The sequence below is a fragment of the Heptranchias perlo genome, chromosome 16 (genome assembly GCF_035084215.1).
Source record: "Heptranchias perlo isolate sHepPer1 chromosome 16, sHepPer1.hap1, whole genome shotgun sequence".
Classification (NCBI taxonomy): domain Eukaryota; kingdom Metazoa; phylum Chordata; class Chondrichthyes; order Hexanchiformes; family Hexanchidae; genus Heptranchias; species Heptranchias perlo.
Genome location: NC_090340.1, coordinates 28,707,487 through 28,733,532, shown reverse-complemented (window position 1 = coordinate 28,733,532; position 26,046 = coordinate 28,707,487). Strand labels below are relative to the sequence as shown.

Sequence of the window (26,046 nt, the reverse complement as noted above, 5' to 3'; positions counted from 1 at the left end):
TTTGAGTCATCTGCAAATTTTGAAATTGTGCCCTGTATACCCAAACCCAAGTCAGTAATATATAGCAAGAAAAGCAATGGTCTTACTACCGACCCCTGGGGAACACCACTGTATACCCCTCTCCAGTCTGAAAAACAACCATTCACCACCACTCTCTGTTTCCTACTACTTAGCCAATTCTGTATCCATGCTATTACTGCCCCTTTTATACCATGGCCTTCAATCTTGATGACAAGCCTATTATGCGGCACTTTATCAAATACCTTTTGAAAGTCCATTTTCAACACATCAACTGCATTGCCCTCATCAGCCCTCTCTGTTACCTCATCAAAAAACTCTATCAAGTTAGTTAAACACGATTTGCCTTTAACAAATCCGTGCTGGCTTTCCCCAACCAATCCACACTTGTCCAAGTGACTGCTAATTCCGTCCCGGACTATTGTTTCTAAAAGTTTCCCCACCACCAAGGTTAAACTGACTGGCCTATAGTTGCTGGGTTTATCCTTACAGCCTTTTTTGAACAAGGCCGTAACATTTGCAATTCTCCAGTCGTCTTTCACCACCCCCTGTATCTACGGATGTTTTGAAGAATTTGGCCGGTACCTCTGCAATTTCCACCCTTACTTCCCTCAGCAACCTAGGACTTATTTACTTTAAGAACAGCTAACCTTTCTAGTACCTCCTCTTTATCATCTTACTTTACTGAGACTCTGGCAGCATCTTCTTCCTTGGTAAAGACAGATGCAAAGTACTCATTTGGTACCTCAACCATGCTCTCTGCCTCTATGGGTAGATCACCTTTTTGGAACCTAATCAGCCCCACCTCTCCTCTTATTACCCATTTACTCTTTACATGCCTATAGAAGTTTTTGGATTCCCTTTTATGTTGGCCACCAGTCCATTCTCATACTCTCGCTTTGCCCCTCTTATTTCCTTTTTCATTTCCCCTCTGAACTTTCTACATTCTGCCTGATTCTCACTTGTATTATCAACCTGACATCTGTCATATGCCCCTTTTTCTGCTTCATCTTACTCTCTATCTCTTTTGTCATCTGTGGAGCTCTGGCTTTAGTTGCCCTACCTTTCTCCATCTTGGGAATGTACCTAGACAGTACCTGAACCATCTCTTCTTTAAAGGCCGCCCATTGTTCAATTACAGTTCTGCCTGTACTCATGTACTATAATGCCTAGGTCTCTTTCCTGCTCAACAGACTTGTACCAAATATGGTACATACATACTTGACGCTGCATTTATCTACATTAAATGACGTATGCCAGATATGGGCCCATTTCCCCCATTGAATCTAGATAAGATTGTAGTCTTTTCTTTCTCATCTAGGGCCCCAACACTAGCACAGATTTGTCATCTGTGAATTTGTTCACAGTACCCGCGACACCTTCATCGAGTCATTAACGTAGGTTGTGAAGATCGTGACATAGTCTCAAATTGCTTCAGCTGTGGTTGCAGTGAAAGTGGTTGTAGTTTTGTTTTAAAAAGTGCATGGCTTTTAAAGGCTTTATGTTCCTCTGTTCACTAACTTTGGGAATAAAAGTAAATGCCATGATAAAGCAGAGGAACTATCTTGGACTTCATAGGAGGTACAGTATCACAGTAGGTACAGCACAGGAGGAGGCCATTTGGTCCATCGCGCCTGTGCTGGTTCTTTGACAGAGCTATCTAATTAGTTCAAGTCCCTTGCTCTTTCCCCACAGCCCTGTAATTTTTTTCCCTTCAAGTATTTATCCAGTGCCCCTTTGAAAGTTACTATTGACTCTGCTTTCACCACCCTTTTGGGCAGTACATTCCAGATCATTACAACTCGCTGCTTAAAAAAAATGATTCCTCATGTCACCTCTGGCTCTTTTGCCGATCACCTTAAATCTGAGTCCTCTGGTTACCGACCCTTCTGCCACTAGAAACAGTTTCTCTTTATTTACTCTGTCAAAACAGTTCATGATTTTGAACACCTCTATCAAATTTCCCCTCAACCTTCTCTGCTCGAAGGAGAACAGCCCCAGCTTCTCCAGTCTCTCCACATAAATGAAGTCCCTCTTCCCTGGCACCATTCTAGTAAATCTCTTCTGCACCCTCTCTAAGACCTTGACATCCTCCCTGAAGTGTGGTGCCCAGAATTGAATGTAATTCTCCAGCTGAGGCCTAACCAGTGTTTTATAAAGGTTTAGCATAACTTTCTTGCATACTCTCTGCCTCTATTAATAAAGCCCAGGATCCCATACGCTTTTTTAACAGCCTTCTCAACTTGTCCTGCCACCTTCAAAGATTTGTGTATGTGCACCCCCAAGTTTCTCTGTTCCTGCACCCACTTTAAAATTGTACCATTTTGTTGATATTGCTTCTCCTTTTTCTTCCTACCAAAATGCACCACTTCACACTTCTAAGCGTTAAATTTAATCTGCCATGTGTCTGCCCATTTCACCAGTCTGTCTATGTCCTCCTGAACTCTGTTACTATCTTCCACATTGTTTACTACATTTCCGAATGACGTGTCATTTGCAAACATTGAAATTATGCCCTTTATATCCAAGTCCAGGTCAGTAATACATATCAAAAAGAGCAGTGGTCCTAATATTGACCCCTGGGGAACACCAATGCATACTTACCTCCAACCATTCAACACTACTCTCTGCTTTCTGTCCCCTAGCCAATTTTGTATCTACGCTGCCACTGTCCCTTTAATCCTATGGGCTTTAATATTGCTAACAAGTCTATTATGGTGGTACTTTATCAAATGCCTTTTGAAAGTCCATATACACAACATCAACCGCACTACCCTCATCAATCCTTTCCGTTATTTCATCAAAGAACTCAATCAAATTAGTCAAACACGATTTTTCTTGAAGACATCCATGCTGACTTTCATTTATTAGCCCATACTTTTCCAAGTGCCAATTAATTTTGTCCTGCATTTTTGTCTATAAAAGTTTCCCCACCACCGACGTTAGGCTGACTGGCCTGTAATTGCCGGGTTTATCCCTTTCCCCTTTTTTGAACAGGGGTGGATCATTTATAATCCTCCAGTCCTTTCGCACCATCCCCATATCTAAGGAGGATTGGAAGGTTGTGGCCGGAGCTTTTGTAATTTCCACCCTTACTTCCCTCAGTAACCTAGGATGCTTCCCATCTGGTGATTTTTCTACTTTGAGTACTGCCAATCTTTTAAGTACCTCGTCTTTATCCATTTTCATCCTATCCAATATCGCTGCTACCTCCCCATTTACTGCTACAATGGCAGCATCCTCTTCTCTAGTGATGATGGATGTGAAGTATTCATTTAGTGCCTCAGCCCTCTTCCTCCACAAGACTTATCTACCTTTTTGTTAAAAATAGGGAAGAGAAAAATATAGCGATTTTTCTAATGTTAGAAAAGAGTTGATAGGAAAGTCGGCTATTCGTTAACATGAAATAATTGCACCAACCAGTGAGCTTGCACTTTAGCACACATGTATAGGTCTGCTATTCCCCAGTTTAAGAGCAGTGCAAGTGGACAATATTGTTACTGTTGACTTGGACAGATCTCAAAATGATACCAGTGTAAAGCCAGTAGTTTCAGTTTAACTTCATCATTAACATATAAGGCGATACAGGATTGTGAGTGAATGAGAGCAGCTTTGCTCCACAGTATTAATCTTATGCTGCATGCCCTTTAAATAGAGTCAAGCTCTTGAATATCAGAGGACTGGGGGTCATAATAATAGTCATAATGTGACAGTTCTGTGTGAAGTCTACTTAACAGTTTCATTATTTAAACAAGAATGACGTAATAGGGGCTGACTTTACATAGGAACTCTATGTCCAAGGTGACATTGTTTTCTTGTGGCAGGAAGAATAGATGTCAGTGGCAACCCAGACAACTTAAATAAATGAGCACAGGGTGTTCTGACCAGAATAATAAGATCACAGAATTTCAATGGAGTTAAAATAAAATGAGGAACATGCTTGAAAGAACCATTCACTACTGGTGCTTGGTTCTTAGTTAAACATCAAACTGGCACAAAGAGAGGTTTGGAACAAGCAAAATAATCTTCCAAAGATACTATAGAATAATACACCAGTGGCTGCTAGAAACTAACTGCGTGACCATGGTTGGGCCAAAATACTTCAGTAAAACAGAGTAAGATGTATTTATATAAGTAAGCTGACTATGGAATCCACTTAAGGCTAACAGTAACATCAAGTTGCAGTGAAATACTACATTGTATAGTTACAAGGTAGAAAACTAAAATTACAGATAGGACAGAAATAAAATATTGCATTGGAGTCCATCTAATAAGGAAAATATATTTTTGTGTTGGTACTGGCTTTCGTAACTCACTTGCAAGTTGTTACATGTAAGTTATGAAGTCCAATTCCCTCAAGAACCATCTTGCATTCTCAATAGGCACCAACATTTTTAGACACATTTAAAATTGAATACTTTGCTCTGCTTCCTTTATCACAATAATTTTCGAATTACATCACTGAGTGAATAGATCTGCATGGCTGCAAATGAAGTCGTTAAGATTTTGAAATAGCTAATATTTGCAGAACAAAAATACCAATTGTAAGCTTTGATTTTTCTAATGCTTAAATGCATGTATGTAAGCAATTTTTATAACAGAACTGCTATTCAGTACCTTTGAGCTGCTAAAATTTAAAAAAAGCATGAATAGCATGGATAATAATTTCAAAACTAGGCTATAAGCATTTGACTGGCAAAGATAGATTATGTGCCAAAAACAAACAAACATGAAAAATACATGATGTGGAGATGCCGGTGATGGACTGGGGTGGACAAATGTACGGAGTCGTACAACACCAGGTTATAGTCCAACAGCTTTATTTGAAATCACAAGCTTTCGGAGCTTTGCTCCTTCGTCACCTGAAGGAGCAAAGCTCCAAAAGCTTGTGATTTCAAATAAAGCTGTTGGACTATAACCTGGTGTTGTACGACTCCGTACATGAAAAATACACCTGTTAGAGGCTGTAATTGGTGCAGTAACTGCAAACTGCCACTAGATGTCTCTGGAATACAATATTAACAAAGTGAACTAATGACACCAAAAGGGTGAAATTCCTCCTTTGATCATTTTAGCACAAAACCAGATTTCTCAATTTGTACTCTAATTGTTTTTGCTGAAATTATCAAACGGAAGGAATTTGACTCCCTAAGTGAGAAACACGCTTCAAGGGTTTTTGTATTGTGTATTTTAATTATTACAGTAAAAACAGAGGGAAGGTTGTTAAGATCAAATAGCACTGACAATTTATTTTGACATCTATGGACTGATCTTGAGAGAACTCCACTGTATTTATAGTTCTTCTTTTAAACACACAAGAAAGTATGACTGTATATGTAAAATGGAATCCTATTGCTTATAATATGATGGAATATGTATTAAAGGTTTATATAAACAAATTGGGGGATAATTGGACTTGATATATATCATTACTAGTTGCAAAAGGAGATAATTTATGATGTAGCAACAATTTGCATATGGTAGGAATTTGCCCAAATTAATTTTTATATATATACTTACTGTACTTTTCAATAAAATTGGGGGGTGCAGGGTGCGGGGGAGTGGCCTATATATGAGTTAATCAGGTGTGTTTCAACTTGCCGCCATGGAAAAATGAAGATCGGGTGGTTTCTATAATGGGCGGCTGATTCGCATTGCCAGTTGAAAATTTGCCTCAATTTTTTTTCTTGGGGTAGGGATAAAATTTGGAATCTGGTTTCTATGCAGGGGTGCTCTATGTGCATGTCTATAATGATACATCAAGATTGCAAATGCGTATATATCCTAAACTTAGCCTCACCTTTGCACCTATTTTCTACATATAATTCACAAATAAGGTGAAACAGACTGAATATTTCTTGCATGCAATAAGAAAATGAAATACTCTTACATGTGGGTTCATAGATCATTGCAGATAGTAAATTAAAGTAATTTAGTTCTGTACACAGAAAATGAAATAGTATTTGACAGCATATTGTTTATATACATTTTTATATACATCATTCTTGAAACACTTCCATTTGTAGGTTATCTCTAAATGCAGCAATGCCATTTAAGAAGTTAGCCTAAGAAGAAATCTGAAAATATATATACTGCAGTATATAATATCATCTTTACTGGGGCATGGTCAGTCACCATTCAGGCAGCATGTGCATTTTTATCAATAAACTATTCAAGTGAGGAGACTTCATACAGCATTAGACATTACTACATTTTAAAGCCAACAGCTATTAAACTACCCAAGATAGCTTATACACAATTTCTTTGTGCTGACAAACCATCTACCTTTATTTCTCTTGTCTAACTCAGAAATCCCTTCTCAGATTAATGGTAATTTCACATCATTATTGCAAAATACTTGACTCAACAAAGAACACTAGCATTCCCAAACTACACAGTAGAAAAGGAAACTTCATTGTAGTAGTATTATGAAGTATTAAGGGATATACAGAAATCTTGTCTCAAAGAGATAAAGGCTTTCAATGTTCTACTTATTTTACATGAATTCCAATCATGGAACACTAGCAAGTTTCTGCCTTGCCAAAATATTGCTATTTTAGTTCTTGATTTGCCATCTGTTTTGCTGTTTTCCTGAAGCATGTGCATCAATGTAAATGCACAGGAATCACTTGTAAAGAACCCTAATGATATTAAACTGAAACATGTCACTTCTGCTGGGGGATGTAACACGACTGGTTCAGTGAAGATCCACATGGGCTGGCAGGCTAAGGAAAAAGTATCTGAAGGATCAATATGCAGATAGTCTTTCTTTGAAGAACTCCCAAAGTCCATCAATGATCTTTAGATAAAGGATGATGTTTCTAACATTTCTCCTTCACCCCACCTCCCTCAGAGTTTGCAAATTAATTTTGTGCAATTTCTATGGTCAACATGGTTGGAAATGGCTGACAAATGTTTGCAAGAATAACAAAGAAAAACTAGCAGCTATAAAGTGCACCATGAACACCAATGGAGGGTGTTCCAGAATCTCAGAGCAACTTTCCAGACCGAAGGGACAGTGATCACCCCAAGTTCTGTGATATAGCAGGAACGATCAGCATGAAAATAAAAAAATGTACAAGTATCTTATATTTCCACTAGTCAGTGAAGTCTAAAAGACCCAGAAAATAGAATTGGAATTCGACAAGAACAATTAAACAAACACTTTTTAAAGCAACATTTTCAGTTGTTTTGTATCCCAGTTACAGCACAGCATTGGTGTATTATAATAAAATAGATAATTGGTGACAACCTAGATAAAACTTGTGGCAGAGTCAAGGAATTTTAGTTGTCAACACAAATTCCTTAAGGTTAAGATGTTTCATGACCATCAGATTTGTGTAGTTGAAATAATTTGGTAGATTGACTTGTATTGCAGTGTAGTCTTATTATAAAGTACATCTTCAGTTGACTACATTCACGACGATTCTTTTGTTTTCTTATGAAAAATGTGATAGTTCACAATGTGCTGCTACCACCCTCCACTGTCCTGGGCCAGGGTTCCAGGACTAGCCAGGAAAAGTCCAACTTCTCTGCTAGGGCCAGGAAATCAAGAGCAATCAGATGAGTTCTCTGGGTCAGAATACTTTTTATAAGAGCACCAAAACTGCAACGATGTACTGCAGAAAAGAAATAAGAACTAAACTGAATTCAAACCCAAACTGGTACAAACTAGGCCATTTTCTGACCAATTCACAAATACCTCATTTTAATCTAATTTGGATCAGTAAGGGGATAGTTATAGTAGCATCTTTCTCAGCTATGCAAAGCAGTTTCAGGTGCATGTCGACATGAAAATGGTGGTATAACTCCCATCTGAATTCTATGCGCATAAAAGACGATCAGTGCAAGACCCTTTCCTGGAGATTATCCCACACTGGTTTGAGTTTGACCAGTTTCTCCAGTGCAAACCACAGGATAAACAAAAATGGGGCAAAAATGTTGTCTTACCATTTGTACTACTGTTGAGGTGAAAATGTAATTATATGCAAAGGGTCATAGGAACACAGGAACAGGACTAGGCCATTCAGCCCCTCAAGCCTGTTCCGCCATTCAATGAGATCATGGCTGATCTGTATCTTAACTGCATCCACCCGCCCTGGCTCTATAACCCTAATACCCCTGGCTAGCAAAAATCTATCGATCTCAGATTTAAAATTATTAATTGAGCTAGCAGCTACCGCTTTTTGTGGGAGAGAGTTCCACACTTCTACCACCATTTGTGTGAAGAAGTGTTTTCTAACTTCTCTCCTGAATGGCCTAGCTGTGATTTTAAGGTTATGTCCTCATGTCCTAGACTCCCCCATCAGCGGAAAAAGTTTCTCTCTATTTACTCTATCAATTCCTTTCAAAATCCTAAAAACCTCAATCATATCACCCCTCAACCTTCTTTATTCCAGAGAATACAAACCTAATTTATGTAATTTCTCCTCATAATTTAACCCTTGGAGCCCTGGTAACATTCTGGTGAATCTGTGCTGCACCCTTCCAAAGCCAATATATCCTTTCTAAGCTACGGTACTCAGAACTGTACACAGTACTCCAGATGTGGTCTAACCAGGGCTTTGTATAGCTGGATCAAAACTTCATTCCCTTTATATCCTAGCCCTCTAGTTATAAAGGCTAACATTCCATTAGGCTTTTTGATTATTTTTTGTACCTGACTACTGCATTTTAGTTATCTGTGTACATGGACCCCTAAATCTCCTTTGACTTCCACTGTTCCTAGCTTTTCACCATTTAAAAAATACTCGGATCTAACCTTTTTTGGTCCAAAATGGATGACCTCCCATTTACCTGCATTGAAATCCATCTGTTGCAGATTTGCTCACTCACTTAATCCATCAATGTCTCTTTGTAATTTTGTGCTCCCGTATACACTATTTACTCTGTCAACGATCTTTGTGTCATCGGCAAACTTGGATATATGGCTCTCTATTGTGTTATCCAAGTCATTAATAAGTATAGGAATAGTTGAGGCCCCAACATAGATCCTTGTGGGACACCACTAGTCACTTTCTTCCAATTCGAGTACATACTTATTATCCCTAAACTCAGTCTTCTACCACCTAACTAATCTCCTAACCAGGTCAATAATTTGCCTTCAATTCCATATGCTTTAATTTTAGCAAACAGTCTCTTATGTGGAACCTTATCAAATGCCTTCTGGAAGACCATATAAACTACATTCATATTCATTCCCCTATCTACTACTTTAGTTACTACCTCAAAAAATTCAATTAAGTTCATTAGACATGACCTACCATTTATGAATCCATGTTGGCTGTCTCTACTCAGCTCAAATTTCTCTAAGTGCTCTGTCACTTTTTCCTTAATTATGGATTCCAATAACTTCCCCACAACAGATGTTAGACTAATAGGTCTATAATTCTCACCTTTCTTAAATAATGGAGTTACATTTGCAATTTTCCAATCTAAAGGGACAATTTCTGAATCGAGAGCGCTTTGGAAGATTATGGCTAAAGTGTCTGCAATTTCCTCAACCCTTGGGTGGAAACCATGAGATCCTGGGGATTTGTCAGTCTTTAGTGCCATTATTTTTTCTAATACTGTTTTCTTGCTTACGTTAACTTCAGTGAGTTCCAGTCTTTGATTCATTATTAGTTTCCCTGGAATGTCAGGTATATTCCTGACAGAAAAATTAGGCTTATGACAAATGTAAGGTCCATAATGCAGCAGAGAACCAGGCTAAATACAGAAAGTACAGAGGAGATTTTAAAAAGGGAATAAGGGGCAAAGAGACAGTATGAGAATAGATTAGCGGCTAACATAAAAGGGGACCCAAAGATCTTTTATAAAACTATAAATAGTAAATAGATAGTCAAAGGAAGGGAGGCAGGGTAAAAAAGGAATTCATCTTGTGGAGGCAGAGTGAATAGTTGAGGCCCCAGCACAAAAGGCTGAGGTACTAAATGAATACTTCGCATCTATCTTTACTAGAGAAGAGGATGCTGCCATTGTAGCAGTAAAGGAGGAGGTAGTAGTGATATTGGATAAGATAAAAATAGATAAAGAGAAGGTACTTAAAAGATTGGCAATACTCAAAGTAGAAAAGTCACCCGGTCCAGATGGGATACATTCTAGGTTAGTGAGGGAAGTAAGGGTAGAAATCATGGAGGCTCTGGCCACAATCTTCCAATCCTCCTTAGATATGGGGACGGTGATGGTGCTGAAGGACTGGAGGATTGCAAATATTACACCCCTTTTCAAAAGAGGGGAGATGGATAAACCCAACAATTACAGGCCAGTCAGCCTAACGTCGGTGGTGGGGAAACTTTTAGAGACAATAATCCAGGACAAAATTAATTGGCACTTGGAAAAGTATGGGCTAATAAATGAAAGTCAGCATGGATTTGTTAAAGGAAAATTGTGTTTGACTAACTTGATTGAGTTCTTTGATGAAGTAACAGAGAGGGTTGATGAGGGGAGTGTGGTTGATGTTGTGTATATGATCTTTCAAAAGGCATTTGATAAGGTACCACAGACTAGATTTGTTAGCAATATTAAAGCCCATGGGATTAAAGGGACAGTGGCAGCGTGGATACCAAATTGGCTAAGGGACAGAAAGCAGACAGAAGTGCTGGAAGGTTGTTTTTCAGACTGGAGGGAATATTCAGTGGTTTCCCCAGGGGGCAGTATTAGGTCCACTGCTCTTTTTGATATATATTAATCACCTGGACATGGGTGTACAGGGTATCATTTCAAAGTTTGTAGATGACACAACATTTGGAAATGTAGTAAACAATGTGGAGGATAGTAACAGACTTCAGGAGGACATAGACAGATTGGTGAAATGGGCAGACATATGACAGATGAAATTTAACGCAGAGAAGTGTGAAGTGATACATTTTGGTACGAAGAATGAGGAGAGGCAATATAAACTAACAAAATGGTACAATTTTAAAGTGGGTGCAGGAACAGAGAAACTTGGGGGTGCACATACACAAATCTTTGAAGGTGGCAGGACAAGTTGAGAAGGCTGTTAAAAAGCATATGAGTTCCTGGGCTTTATTAATAGAGGCATAGAATATGAAAGGAAGTTATGCTAAACCTTTATAAAACACTGGTTTGGCCTCAGCTGGACTATTTTGTTCAATTCTGGGCTCCACACTTTAGGAAGGATGTCAAGACCTTAGAGAGGGTGCTAAAGATTAACCACTCTCCTTGCCTTGCACCATCATCCCTTTTGTCATTTAATCACTCTTGTCCTCTACCCTATCACAGACCTTCCCCTTTGTTCTTTCCTCCCCTCCCCTCCCTTTCTCTGGCTCTGTACTTGCTGAAAAACTTTAACTTTTTAACATCTTCCAGTTCTGACGAAAGGTCTTAGACCTGAAACGTTAACTTTCTTTCTTTCTTCACAGATGCTGCCTCACTTGCTGAGCTTCTCCAGCATTTTCTGCTTTTATTTCAGATTTCCAGCATCTTTTACTTTTGATTTACTAGAATGGTGCCAGGAATGAGGGACATCAGTTATGTGGAGAGACTGGAGAAGCTGGGGTTGTTCTCCTTAGAACAGAAAAGGTTAAGGGGAGATTTGATAGAGGTGTTCAATATCATGAATGGTTTTGACAGAATAAATAAAGAGAAACTGTTTCTAGTGGCAGACTAGTCAGTAACCAAAGAATACAGATTTAAGGTGATCGGCAAAACAACCAGAGGTGACATGAGGTAACATTTTTTTTTACGTTGCGAGTTGAAATGATCTGGAATGCATTGCCTAAAAGGGTGGTGGAAGCAGATTCAGTAGTAACTTTCAAAAGGGAATTGGATAAAAACTTGAAGGAAAAAAATTTACAGGGCTATATGGAAAGAGCAGGGGAATGGGACTAATTGGATAGCTCTTTCAAAGAGCCGGCACAGGCACGGTGGGCCAAATGGCCACCTCCTGTGCTGTACCTAGTATGATACTATGATATTGTCTTCTTCCTATATTGTGAAGACTGACACAAAGTAACTATTCAACAAATCTACCATTTCCTTATTTTTATTTGCAATATTACCAGTTTTTAAAGGGCCCACATTACCCTTGACTATCCTTTCTCTTCTAATATAATTGTAAAAACTTTTTGTATTAATTTTGATATCCCTCGCAAGTTTCTTTTATTCTTCCCTTTTTGAAGCTCTTACTATATTTTTTGTCTTCCTTTGCTGTCCTTTATATCTCTCCTGGTTCCCTGGATCTACACTATTCTTTGCACTTTTGCTTGCTGGTTCCTTTAGTGTTATGTTATCTCTCACCTCTTTTGTCGACCATGGCTGTTTTATTTGATAATAGAGCTCTTGTCCCTTAGGGGTGTATACTGATCCTGTATTAAGCTAAATTCTTTTTAGAACACCTCGCATTGTTCATCTGTAGTTTTATCCAATAACAGTTTTGACCAGTTTGCTGTCATCAAACTCTGTCTCAACCCTTAAAGTTAGCCATTCCAAAGTCTAGAATCTTAGTAACTGTATTAAATTTCTCCATTTCAAACCTAACATTGAATTTGATTATATTATGATCACTGTTAGTTAATAATTTAACAGTAAGGGAACATTTATCTAAGTCCAGCTCATTACTCATTATTAAATCTAGTATGACCTGCCCTCTTGTTGGTTCTCGAACATATTGCTTCAGAAAACTATCTTGAATGCGCTCAAGAAATTCACTACCTTTCTGACTCAATTGGCACTTGGAAAAGCATGGACTGATAAATGAAAGCCAATGTGGATTTGTTAAAGGAAATTCGTGTTTGACTAACTTGATTGAGCTCTTTGATGAAGTAATGGAGAGGGTTGATGGGGATAGCATGGTTGATGTTGTGTATATGGACTTTCAAAAGACATTTGATAAAGTACCACATATTAGACTTGTTAGAAAAATTAAAGCCCAAGGAATTAAAGGGACAGTGGCAGCATGGATACAAAATTGGCTAAGGGTCAGAAAGCAGACAGTAGTGGTGAACGATTGTTTTTCAGACTGGAGGGTTCCCCAGGGGTTAGTATCAGAACCACTGCTCTTTTTCATATTTGTTAATGACCTGGACTTAGGTATACAGGATATAATTTCAAAGTTTGCAGATGACATGAAACTTGGAAATGTAGTAAACAATGTGCAGGATAGTAACAGACTTCAGGAGGACTTAGACAGACTGGTGAAATGGGCAGACACAAGGCAGATGAAATTTAACGCAGAGAAGTGTGAAGTGGTACATTTTGGTAGGAAGAATGAGGAGAGGCAATATAAACTAAATGGTATACTTTAGGTGCTTAACTTTTTGTTGATTTTGCAACAGAAATGGATTTATCTACTCCTGAACGTGTCTCCTGTGGCTTCTGAAACATGCTATTGAAACGGAGGCGAGTTGCAGCCGAAGCTCATTTGGCCCTTTACACCAGTGATTGACAGCTCAATAAAAGGTGAGGTATTGCAGCAGTTCTCTCAGACAAACATTTGGCTGGGAGTTCTTTGTATTTAGACTGAGATTTCTTTGTTGAGACTGAGAATTCTCGTGCTCAGGCAAATTTACCTACTTTATGGAAACCCTCAAACTGACAAGATCAGGATGTGTGGCGCAATGGATGTATTCCATAGTACATCCGAGGAGGAGGAAAATGGAGATGGAGAATCCATTGCTAGAGCAGCCACGCACATTGCTGCCCGTGATGCCCTGATCTCTAACAGGTTCTCATAATGAGATGTGCAAATTGAAGACTTTGAAATTCTCAGGCCGCCTGGAACAATCATCACCACCACCACTGCAAGCCGTTCCCCGCCTTTCCACAAAACAGTCCTTCAACCACATATGCACCCATTGGACACGCGCCCAATGGGTGGAATCATGTCCTGGCATTCATGATGAAGTACATGAAAGTGCAAATTCGCAAAATGGACTCAATAATGGCAGTGGTGGTGATAATTATTACACTTAAGGTGCCATAACAAAAAAATATATAAATTAATAACAGGACTGCTCATCAAACACCCTTGTGCACACCCTTGGTGAATTACAATTGCTTAGCCTTTCTCTTTCTACTGCTTCTACTTGGTGCATTCCCTATGGCTTCCACAGAGGTAGTGGCAGGTTGCTCAGATCCCTGCCCTGACTGCTGAGGTGCTCTCGACCTATGACCTCTGGATTTTGGAGCCCGTGAGAGCTCCGCCAAAGACTGCTCCACCTGCACCTGTGCAGGGGCAGACTCGGCCAGGGGAAGGCAGCATTGCGGCGGGGGGGAGGGCAACAGGTGGGACGTTGGAGCGCTTTGAGTGGAGTCCCTAGTTCCGTGTTCCCTGTCGCCATCATCCCTCTCCCAGACCAGTGCAACATCACTTCCACCACTCTGCTGGCCAGGTGGTTGGTGAGCAGATGTGCAACATTGTAAGGCCACGGCTAACATATCTGTCTGCCTGTTTAAGGCGGCAGACATGTTGGCATCTAGAGTCTGCACAGCTGTTGTCATGGCCTGCACGGACTCATTTTAGAGCCGTGCTTAAAGCTCACTGGAGGCTACCATTCTCTCCATCGCAGACATTCCCCCACTTATCTGCACCGCCAATCCACTAGCGTTGGAGTTGGACTCCTCCATCCTCTCTGCTATTCTGGCGAATGTGCATGGCGCTTTTTCCATTACCTTGCAAAAGTTGCTGCTGCACTTCTATCATTCTCCTCAATAGTTCCCAGGGTTCAGCATATGTGCCCAGCTGAGCAGACCTTGGAGAGGAGTGCGCCCCCCCGACACGGACTCTCCACAGCTGCCACTGCCAGCAGTGTCTGTTTGTGCTCACTTGTGTGTGGTGAATCACCAGGTGACAACCCAACTAACTGTCTAACATGAGCCACTAAAGTGTGAGTATCAGCGCTGGTGCATGGCTGTATGTCCTGTGACGGTGCACCTTCAAAACAAATGAGTTCCCCTAAGGAATCGCTTTCTTCCATTTCTGCAGATTCGTTGTGAAGGTGTGAAGACCCTGGAAGACAACAGAAAATGATATTAATGACTCACCGCAAAAGTAACAATCTTTCCAATGACCATACTGAGGTCTGGAACAGTTCAATTATTGATAAAATTAATTCATGATGTGTGTGAAAGATGTTAAAGTTCTGTCACCAGCCATCTGCGGGTTGCCAGTCTCTCCATCTCCAATGGATAGGCATGTGACGGTCCAACTTATTTTCATGGCCTCCTCCTCCACATCTGTTACCTCCACTATGTGGTGGGCCACTTCCAGTTCTGCTCTCCCTTGCATTTCATGCTCTCCTCCTACACGGGGCGAAAGAACAGACCTGTGAGTGACTGAAGGCGACGTATTCACCCTATGAATGCATTGCTTTGGGTGAGGCTGACCATGAAAGAGATGCATCAGAGGGTGACTATCAGACAGATATATCACAATGCATCAGGATTGGGGTGAGTGGCAGTGGTAGGTGAATAAATGGGCAGTTGAGGAAGTGCATAGAAAGAGAAGGATGGTTGCTGCTGCTGACTCTTAAGTGGGTGTGAGGAGTTATGTGATGGGGTAGGCATGCAAACACAGGATGTGAATGAATCAGCAACTGTACTCACTTTTCCTGACCTGGTTAGGTCATTAAAATGCTTCCTGCACTGGATCCAAGACCTGGGCAGCATGCTCCTGCTGCTCACCTCTTCTGTCACCTCCAAACAAACATTTTTGGTTACAGAGCCAGGTTTCTTCCTGCCATCCATTGGAAACATCTCCTCCCTCCTCGCTCTCACTGCAGCCAGCAGTACATCCAGGGAGGCATCATTAAATCTAAGGGCAGTCCTTGCTTTCCTGGGCTCCATTTCTCCTTCAAAATCCTTTCTTGGACTGGGCCTTTAAATAGTGGGCTTTAATTCGCATCATTTGGGGGCGCAGTAGGCCCGCTGCACAGCTTGGAGTTGTGAAACCTGGGAGCGAAGATAATTGACTGCAATTGAGATACGGTTACAGATTTAAATGCACTCACTTTGCCTTCGGGTTCACAACGCTGCCATGCTAAAATTATGACCCTGCTCTCAGAGCCCCACGAATGCTGCTCTAAAGGTCATTACTGAGAGATGTGTGTGAGTGGATGCTTGGGTGCTGGTGCTCCAATTTTCCCTCCCAGGAAGTACATGGCCTTTGTGGCAGAGAATGGGATCTCATTCTGTGGGGAATTGTTATAAATCTATATCTTCCTGTCTCGTGGCACATTACATTAAATTTTATTTTTGGACTATTCATTGAAGTAATGGGTCTCTGAAAAAAATCAATGGAGCTCTAAAAATATAAGATAGAAGCTTTGTTCTATATCAGAGATAATTATGGAGGTATTATGTTTGTACCAAAGATTAATTTTGACGAGGCAAAAGAGCCATTGGACATGTCTAGCCGTTTTCATTCCCGGTTTCTTACTTAAAGTTTGTTTTTCACATATTTTCAGGATAAACATGATCAGTTAATGTCTGAATAAAATATAAGCACAGTTTAAATATTTTAAGATAGTGGACTACCCCCTTCAAAATGGTATTGCTTTTGTTCTCAATTTTTCAAGACATTGTTATTTTAATGTATGCTCCACAAATAAAAATTATAAATTGTGGGGAATGCAGATTTTAAAATGTATCAGTATAGTTGTGATATCTGGAATGCAGGTCCAACCAAAAATGAGAGTCAACATGTTTTATAACATCAAAAGAAAACCTGACACCTTAAGTATAAGGAGATTAGCAGTTACAGCGATCAGTAGCAAATACCAAGAAGCTTAATACATGCAGCCAGGAGGGATAATTATCTGTAAATTGCCACCCGTGCTCTTCAATTTAATTTATAAAGCCTGGGTACATCATACAAAACTCATATCTCTTAGATTTCCATACAGTTTCCTTTAGAAAAACAATATTGCAACATAGACTGAAATATAATGAATGAGATAAACAGAAAAGGATGCTGCTGCAACATGCTTATGAAATAAATAGTGAGATCCGCCCACTGATAATGTACAATAAGCAATTGCACTCGTATAACTTAAAAAAAAAACTGTCCTTGGGATGTGGATGACACTGGCAAGGCAACATTTATGTTGCTCATTCCTAGTTGCTCAGAGAAGGTGATGGAGGTTCTTCTCCTTGAACAGCCACAGTCCTTGTGGTGATGGGGCTCCCATGTTGGTGTTGGATCAGGAATTCAAGGATTTTGACACAATGGCATACATCCAAATCAGGATGGTGTGTAACTTGAAGGCAATGGTGTCGGTGCTCTTGTCCTTCTTGGTGGTACAGATTGTGGAGCTGCGAGGTGTCTTCAAACTAAGGTCAGTGAGTTGCTGCAGTGCACCCTGTAGATATGTATACTGCAGCCATAATACGCTTGTGGTGGAGGGGTGGAGGGAGTAAAGTGGGAAGGATACTGATCAAGCAGACTGCTCTGTTCTGGATGATGTCGAGCTTTTTGAGTATCTTACAGCTATTTCCATCCGAGCAAGTGATGAATTATTCATCACACGCCTGATCTGAACTTTGTAGATGGTGGATAGGCTTTGAGAGATCAGCAAGTGAGCCACTTGTTGCAGAGTACCCAGCCTTTTCCCTGCTCACTGATCATTTACATTCTGATCATTTTACTATTGTATCTAGGATCTTTTTGTTACTTTAAGACTCATTGGGTGGATTTTTGCCTTCACCGCCTGGGCAGTAATCTGGTCGATCGGATCACCCACTCTTTATAGAACCTACCCAATTTTCATTCCATTAATTTCAGCCAGATGACTAACTACGGAGTGAAGACAAAAATCTGCCTCATTGATTACCTCAAATTGCATGACAAACAACATTTTTGTGATTCATTTTTCATTTTTTTAAGAACTTGTGATCCCCTAAATATAGCCACGAGAAGAAAAAGAATGGTCTTGATAAACAGGGTATTCTTACAGTTACTTTGCCTTACTTCCTTTCAAACAAAGAAGAACTATAATTTCATGGAACCAGATACAAACTGTAATTACTCTTAATTTGGCAATGGTTGTACTTGCTGGCCCAGATAAGATAGCTCAGGGCAGGATTATATTTCGAAAAGGAGATAGAAACTTGCCTTCTTGCTGCCCCTAGCTGTACTTCAAAACTTTTAAAAACAAAAACTTTTTTGACATGACCCTCTTAAGCTCTACAACATTGCAGGAAAGCTATGTATGTGTAGGAAATATAGTTTGAAATCTTGTAAACGTGGCAGCTTGGTTTTATTGTACGACAGATAAATCCTTATAATGACATAGGTCACCTTAAATGAAATAATGAAGATTTGAGTAATCAGATTGGCATTCCCCTTGCTGTTAATTTTAAAAATGTATAGAAATTTGAACCCTGATCTGCCTGCCAGGATCCTTTCGGCGGAATCAGTTTTTCAAACTTTTTTCCTCCTTGTCCAACATCTGGAACATTGAGGGTAGCTCAAGGGTATTTCCATCTTATCTGTGCTCGTGTTAGGATTTGATGCATTCCTCCCCGAAGAATTTTTGATTAGGTAGCAACTGCTTGCTCAAATCTGTTGGTTAACCTCCCACAGGAGGTTGCTGGAACCAGCCGAGATTCTCTTGTCTGTCATTTTACACATTTTAACTTCTCCTACCTCGTGGCTGAAATTCTGGCCACACAAATCATTTTGTTTTGGATTCAACTGGAACTGATTAGTGATTAAATTTTCAAGGGAAAACGTACATGCATTGTGAGACAATCTTAACAAATCCCCCATTTTCCATTCACTGTGACAGGCCTGTCCATGAGCAAAGAAGTGCATTAAATTTTGTGAGTTGGAATCAGAACTCCACAGAGCCTGTGGAGCTGGCGAATATGAAGGAGAAAGAGAGAAAAAGGCAATTGGTGTGACTTATCTAAATCTGTACTATTAGCTTTACTTTTTTACTGATGAAATTATCTCAAAGTATCCTTGTCTGAAAGATTATTCTAATAAAAGTTATATCATTGGCAATGTTTTCTCTAAAAATCTTTGTCACACTCACAGCTTTGTTCCTTGTTTGCAACAAAGACCAGAACTCATGTTTGACAACAAATGTTTAGAGACAAGTGAAGCACTGTGCAATAAGATTTTTGATTTGTTTTTGCATACAATGTTCTTGACTTCTCTCCTTTAAGAACTCACTCATTCAGACTGCTGTCTTGTACCTTGCCCAAGTGACTATTTTTCATTTCTGAGTCCAGTTGGCTGTCTATTTCACCATAGAGGGTATCACATCTGAACTCGATCTAAGCTTCAAACTCCTACCTGATATTAAAGCACTGGCCATTGAATAGTGATCTGGAGCAGAAAGATTAGCTGAATTTTCCCCCCTCCCAACTTCTGATGTGCTGAGGTTAATTGTAGCACCTTACTGATGCCCAGGCTGAGATCAGTTAACTTAGAACAGACTTTGAACTGAAACTAGGACCTTCCTGGTCTATATCATTTAGTACTATACCAAATGGTGTATTTATCCAGTAAAGCCATTTGGGAACGTAGACACAGAACTAAACATTCTCAGAAGATCTGGGACCATCTATAAAACCACTTGGTGCTATAAGAGACAAAATTCCAATGGGAGATATTTCAATATGAAGCCCAATGAGCTGCTGAGGGTGGGGCCAAATATAAACTGAGGCTTTGGTTAATCAAAGAATAAAAGTATTGTTCTGGGGTGTGGAGAGTGAGGAAAGGCTACTGTGATATATAGTTTACTTCACTTTTGATAGTGACTTATCCAGATATGGATGTTTTCTCATTCATTTCTATGACACTGAATTCTTGATATGAACAAGCTATCCTACTTAAAAACATTTCTTCCCTGGTTCAGTACTTCCTCAGTGAGAAAGGCAACCCACTTTACATTCATTAACTTCCAGCATAATTCATTGATCATTTATTAATAACCCATGCCCATATAGCAAAAAAATCTCACAATGTATTAATAGCCTGTTCATTATGAGTGGATGTACCACTTTACATCAATGGTACTATCCAATATAATGACAATAGGATTTTCAGTATGTGCTGTTCAAGTGTCAGCATTCGACTAAAGTTTGCTAAGTTTTAAATTAGTAATGTATCACCTTCAATGTAAAGGATAAAGATCAGTTAGTAACACCAGAAGGGCAAATTCCTGCTAACTACCTTCTGTGGTCTTAGGATTAATCTACCGTGTTTCTGCATGTTCTTTTCCTGGGATGTTTTGCTTAGAACTTTGTTCTTCCATTTTTTTTCTTCACTGGGAGAGGGGTTTATTTGCTCTTGTGGCACTGTTTATATATTTTATGAGAGTTAATTTTTTTCTCCCTTTTCAGTACATGCTCCGGGAACACCCAGGTTTACCCTGCTCTGACTGAGCAGCCAATCAGAATGCACCTGCAATAATACTGTTGAATCACCTGAAAGCTGCCTCAGTAGGCATGTAAATGTTGTAAACTGCACTCAGTACATTAATCCAGCTGTGGAAGGTGTAAATTTGAGCAAAGATAGAGAAAGCAAGAAGATCGCCGATTAAGCCCAACAGATCATGGTGAATGGTACAAGGGGATGGCAAAGTGGCCTCTATAAGTTAGAAAGGCAACTCACTATTAAACAGAGGCTTCAGCAGGCATGGGAGGCAATCAGGTTCAAAGCAGTGTATGTGTTCTGGCGTGAAATATAGCATGCAATGTCACTGCAAGAAGACTATGCATAACAATTGCCATATGCTCATCCTGTACCGTCTTTTTTCTACAGAAAGTTAACGAGGAGGAAGCCAGTACTGTGGGACTGTTACACCCACCTATGTCACTTGAAGCAGGCAAACAGCCCAGGAACACTTCAGGGTACTAAAGCGAGGAAGTTATGCTAAATCTTTATAAATCACTGATTAGGCCTCAGCTAGAGTAATGGTCACTATACTTTAGGAAGGATGTCAAGGCCTTGGAGCAGGTGCAGAAGAGATTTACCAGAATGATACCAGGTATGTGAGACTTCAGTTATGTGGACAGACTAGAGAAACTGGGATTGTTCTCCTTAAAGCAGGGAAGGTTAAGAGGAGATTTGATAGAGGTGTTCAAAATCATGAACGGTTTTGATAGAGTAAATAAGGAGAAACTGTTTCCAGTGGCAGAAGGGTCGGTAACCAGAGGACACAGATTTAAGATAATTAGCAAAAGAATCAGAGGGACGATGAGGAGAATTTTTTTTACACAGCGAATTGTTATGATCTGGAATACACTGCCTGGAAAGGTGGTGGAAGCAGATTCAATCATAACTTTCAAAAGGGATTTGGATATATACTTGAAAAGGAAAGATTTGCAGGGCTATGAGGAAAGAGCAGAGGAGTGGGACTAATTGGATAGCTCTTTCAAAGAACTGGCAGAGGCATGATGGGCCGAATGGCCTCCTTCTGTGCTGTAAGATTCTATGATTCTAGCTGGTGTCTGTGAGTTTGAAGGATAAATCCATGGTGAGCTGCTGATCACAGGTGAGAAACGTGCACAAGGCAGGTTGTTGCTGTGCTGAGGTACCCACATGGCCACAGACCCTGCTTTGTAACGTCGTGATTCCAGCCTCATGGGGCGATCAACAAATTGGAGGATATTTCAAGGATGCACTGATCAGTAAGTCACTTGCTTCATTACCTAAGACGCTGAGAGCTGGTCTGGGTAAAGTTTTGAATTCTACCGTCCAGCTGGGCAATGTTGTGAAGCAAGGGTTCTCTGCTCTGCCTAAAGCATGTGTCAACTTGGCTCAGCTGGTAGCACTCTTGTCTCTGAGTCAAAAGGTTGTGGATTCAAGCCCCCCCCTCCTAGACGTCAATGCAGTGCTAAGGAGTGCTACCTTGTCAGGGGTGCTGTTGAGTCTGTCTCTCCAGCTGGTGCTGTATGCCAGTGTTGAATGTGATGTATGCAGACATGTGGTGAGAGAAGGCATTTGTTATCTTTGTGATGTAGCTGTAAATTGTACACTGGCTGATCTGACTGATGTCTCCTGCTGGTGCTTGGAAAGATCTTGTAGTGCAGAAGTTTAGTGCAATAATGACTTTCACTTCCACTGAGAGTGCTGTCTGGATGTTGCACTTTAACTACACAGCTGTCTTCAGGAGCTGTGTACAAATCAGAGATTGTGTCTCTGTCAAAGAGCAGTCTCCTTAAGCACGGTTCCTCACTAAGATCCAAGTGAAGGGCATCTTGATAGCACTCACAGTGCACTGGATAGTATTGATTCCTGAAGGTGCATCTCACATGCTGTTGAACCTCCTGTGCAAAATTAATGTAATATGCAAATCAAGTGAATCCTGAGTAAATTTGCATCAATTTTTGCTTAACAATTACTTAACAAGCAAAAATAAAATCCATTAAAACCTCAATAACATGTTAATGCACATTCGGCCCAGAAACAATGGGCTCAATTTTAAAATGAAAGTCCGGGTGCATTGGGGGCGGGGCGAGGGGGGGAAAGAAAATCGTGTTTTTGGAGCAGGCAGAAATCCCGGCTCCAACACGTTGAACAACACGCTCAGAGTCATCCGGGTACGCGCGCCGTTCCCGAACCCGGAAGTCCTGCCGGCAATTAAAGCTGGAAGGACGATATTTAAACTAACAATTCAAGTACTTAAAGTACTTGAAATGTCCATGAATGTAATTAATTATGCTGGCAAGCGATTTCAATGCTGCCTCAGCGTGTTTCCCGTGCTGTGTGAAATACGCCATGGGGAACGAGTCGTGTTTCAGCCGGCAGCCATTTGGACATTTAAATCCCTGTTTGACAGATGGGGATAAAAGGTCAGTTATTGCAGCAGGGCACTCAGTTCTCTCAGACACACTTTTGGCTGGGAGATCTTTGTGTTTAGACTGAAAATTCCTTGGTTTCCACTCAGAATTGTTCTATTTACACATATTTACTAACTTTTCGGCCCCTCTCAAACTGACACCATCAGGACGGGGGGTGCGATGGCTGCATTCACCACTACATCCGAGGACGAGCAACATCACCATCCTCACCAGGCACGGCATGCACTTCCACCACTTGCAGCTCCACAACACAGTGCTGTGCCACAGGCACCTCCACCAGAGCACAGAGGGCAACAACAGAGGGAGCGACGTCATAGGAGGCACTACCCTCATCAGAGGGTCTACAGACCGAGGCTCAGCTTCCTGGACCTCTCTGAGGTGCATACGGAGTCTGAGAGTCAGTTGCCAGGTGGTTGCAGACTTCTGCAGCCTCCTTCATGCCGAGATGCTCCCGGCCTGGGCCTGGCGGCATCTCATTACCCGTCGCAGTTAAAGTGACCACTGCCCTCAACTTCTTCTCCTCCAGATCATTTCAGGATGCCACCGGGGACATCACCGGAGTCTCTCAGTCGTCTTCACACAAGTGCATAAGGCAAGTCACCAATGGCTTGTTTTGCAGAGCCTCGCAATACGTCAACTTCCTCATGGACAACCTCAGCCAGACAGAGAGGGCAGTGGGATTCCACTCTGTGACTGGCTTCCCACGAGCCAGGACAGTTCATCAATAGAAAGGGGTATCACTCCATCAACACTCAGCTCGTTGTGACCACTGCAAAAGATTTCTTCATGTGTGCGCCAAATTCCCTGGCAGCTACCACGATTCATTCATTCTGAGGGATTCCAACATCCCAGGCCTTTTCCATGCTCCGAACACCCTTAACGGCTGGCTCCTCAGGGACAAGGCATACCCCCTGCACACGTGGCTCATAACACCTCTGAGGAACCCCCATCAGCGAGCAACAGCGTCGCTACAAAGACAGCCACATTGCCACCAGGTCTATAATCAAAAAAGGATCTGGATGGCCAAGTGGTTAAGGCGTTGGACTTAAGATCCAATGGGTTTATGCCGTGGTGGGTTCAAACCCCCACTCCCGGTCGCTGTTATTTCAGTTACATTTTCTTCACTCAGAGGGTGGTGAACCTGTGGAATTCTCTACCACAGAAGGCAGTGGAGGCAAAGTCATTATATGTATTCAAAAAGGAGATAGATATATTTCTTAATGCTAAAGGGATCAAGGGTTATGGGGAAAAAGTGGGAACAGGGTACTGAGTTACATGATCGGCCATGATTATTTTGAATGGTGGAGCAGGTCCGAAGGGCTGAATGGCCTACTCTTGCTCCTATTTTCTATGTTTCTATAATTGAACATGCGGTAGGGCTGCTCAAGCTGCAATTTTGGTGCCTCGATCATTCTGGGGGAGCGCTTCAATACGCACCAAAGAGAGTGGGTCGTATTATAGTAGTGTGTTGTGTCCTGCACAACATGGCGCAACAGAGAGGCCCCATGCCCTCATCTGCCATCCACATCTGCCATCCACATTGAGGAGGAGGAGGACGAAACCATGGGCAGAACAACGGCTCACCTGGCTGCTCATGAGGCCAGGGAGTCACTCATATGTGAACGGTTCTCGTAAGATCAGAATGTGAGATGAGTCCAGTTCTCACACCTGGAAAGATCAGTGCCAACACCAGCCCCCACACACTGCCCCCATCCTGCACAAAACAGTCCTGCAACTACACATACACTCACTGTTAAGTGACCCACTGGGTGGCATCAAGTGTTGCTGTTCATGGTGAAGCACATGAAAAGGCACTATCACAAAAGCCAGTCAAGAATGGACAAGATGTGGTAGTAGTGGTGAGAATGATGACATTTAATGTGACTTTAACATAAACCAAATATAAATGAAAAACATGACAGTCTATCAGACACCCTTGTGCATACCCTTCGTGATTACAAATCATTAGCCTTTCTCTTCCTATCACTTCTACATGGTGCATCCCCTATGGCTGCAGCAGAGGTAGTGGCAGGTTGCCATGGCCAGACTGCTCTGATGCTTTCAGCCTACGCCCTCTAGGTTTTGGAGCTCGTGAGGGCCCCTCCAAAGACCGCTCCACCTGCACCTGTGCAGGAGCAGACTCGGCCATCTGGTGAGGAGGTAGCATTGTGGGTATTGGTTGAGAGGGGGGGCAACGGGTTAGAGGTGGGAGCGCTTTGAGTGGCGTCCCCACGTCCATGTCCCCTTTCACCATCATCCCTCTCCTGGGCCAGACCCAGATCACTCCTATCACCCTGCTGGACAACAGTTTGGAGGACATGTGTGACATCTTCTAAGGCCACTTCTAAAGTATCTGTCAGCCTGTTTAAGGCGGCAGAATGTTGTTCACCGTGTCTGCACAGCTGTTGTCAGGGCCTGAATGGACACATTTGTGAGCCGTGCTTGAAGCTCAATGGAAGCTAGCCTTCTCACCATCGCAGACATTCCCGCACTTACCTGCGACACTATCTCAGACATTTCCACAGTTACTTGCGACTCTATCTCAGACATTTCAGCAGTTACGTGGCACGCTATCTCAGACAGTTGCTCACATCCCTGCGACACTATCTCAGAGATTCCCTCCCGTACCTGTGCCACCATTCCACTAATGCAGGAGCTGGACTCCTCCATCCTCTGCGCTATTGTGGAGAGTGCGCGTGGCACCTGTTCCAGCACCTCGCAAATGTGCTGCTATCCCTCGATCATTCTCCTTTTAAAGGATAGCCCCCGGGGTTCAGCATCTGAGTCCAGCTGAGCAGAGCCTGGAGAGGAGTGCTCCCACCTATGCGGACTCTCCACAGCTGCCCCTGCCACCAGTGTCTGCTTGTGCTCACTTGTGTGTGGTGACTCACCAGTTGCCAACCCAACTAACTGAGGACTAGGACCCACTGAGGCGTGAGTATCTGCACTGGTGGATGGCTCGCTAAGATGTGACGGCGCACCCTCAGAGGCCGGGAGCTCCTCTGAGGAATTGTCCTCTGTCATCACTGCGGTTGTAGAAGGGCCTGTAAGAGAACCGAAGGCAATATTAAGCATCATCACAGATGTGTTATGTTGCGATGAGCATAATGAGGTGTTCAACATGTCAAGTATTGTTAATATCAATTCATGTTGTGTGTGATGAATATTAAAGTTGTGTCACCAGACATTTGTGGGGTGCCAGTCTCGGTGTCACCGACGGACAGGCACTCGAGGGTGTGGCTGATCTGCAGG

The 26,046-nt window shown here is 41.6% G+C and overlaps 1 non-coding gene across 1 annotated transcript; it reads left to right on the top strand.

Annotated features, from left to right (window-relative positions):
- Nucleotides 1–23,806: 23,806 nt before the first annotated feature.
- Nucleotides 23,807–23,892, top strand: trnal-uaa (transfer RNA leucine (anticodon UAA)). Its single transcript has one exon. It is a non-coding gene; the product is annotated as a tRNA-Leu (tRNA).
- The last annotated feature ends 2,154 nt before the right edge of the window (nt 23,893–26,046 follow it).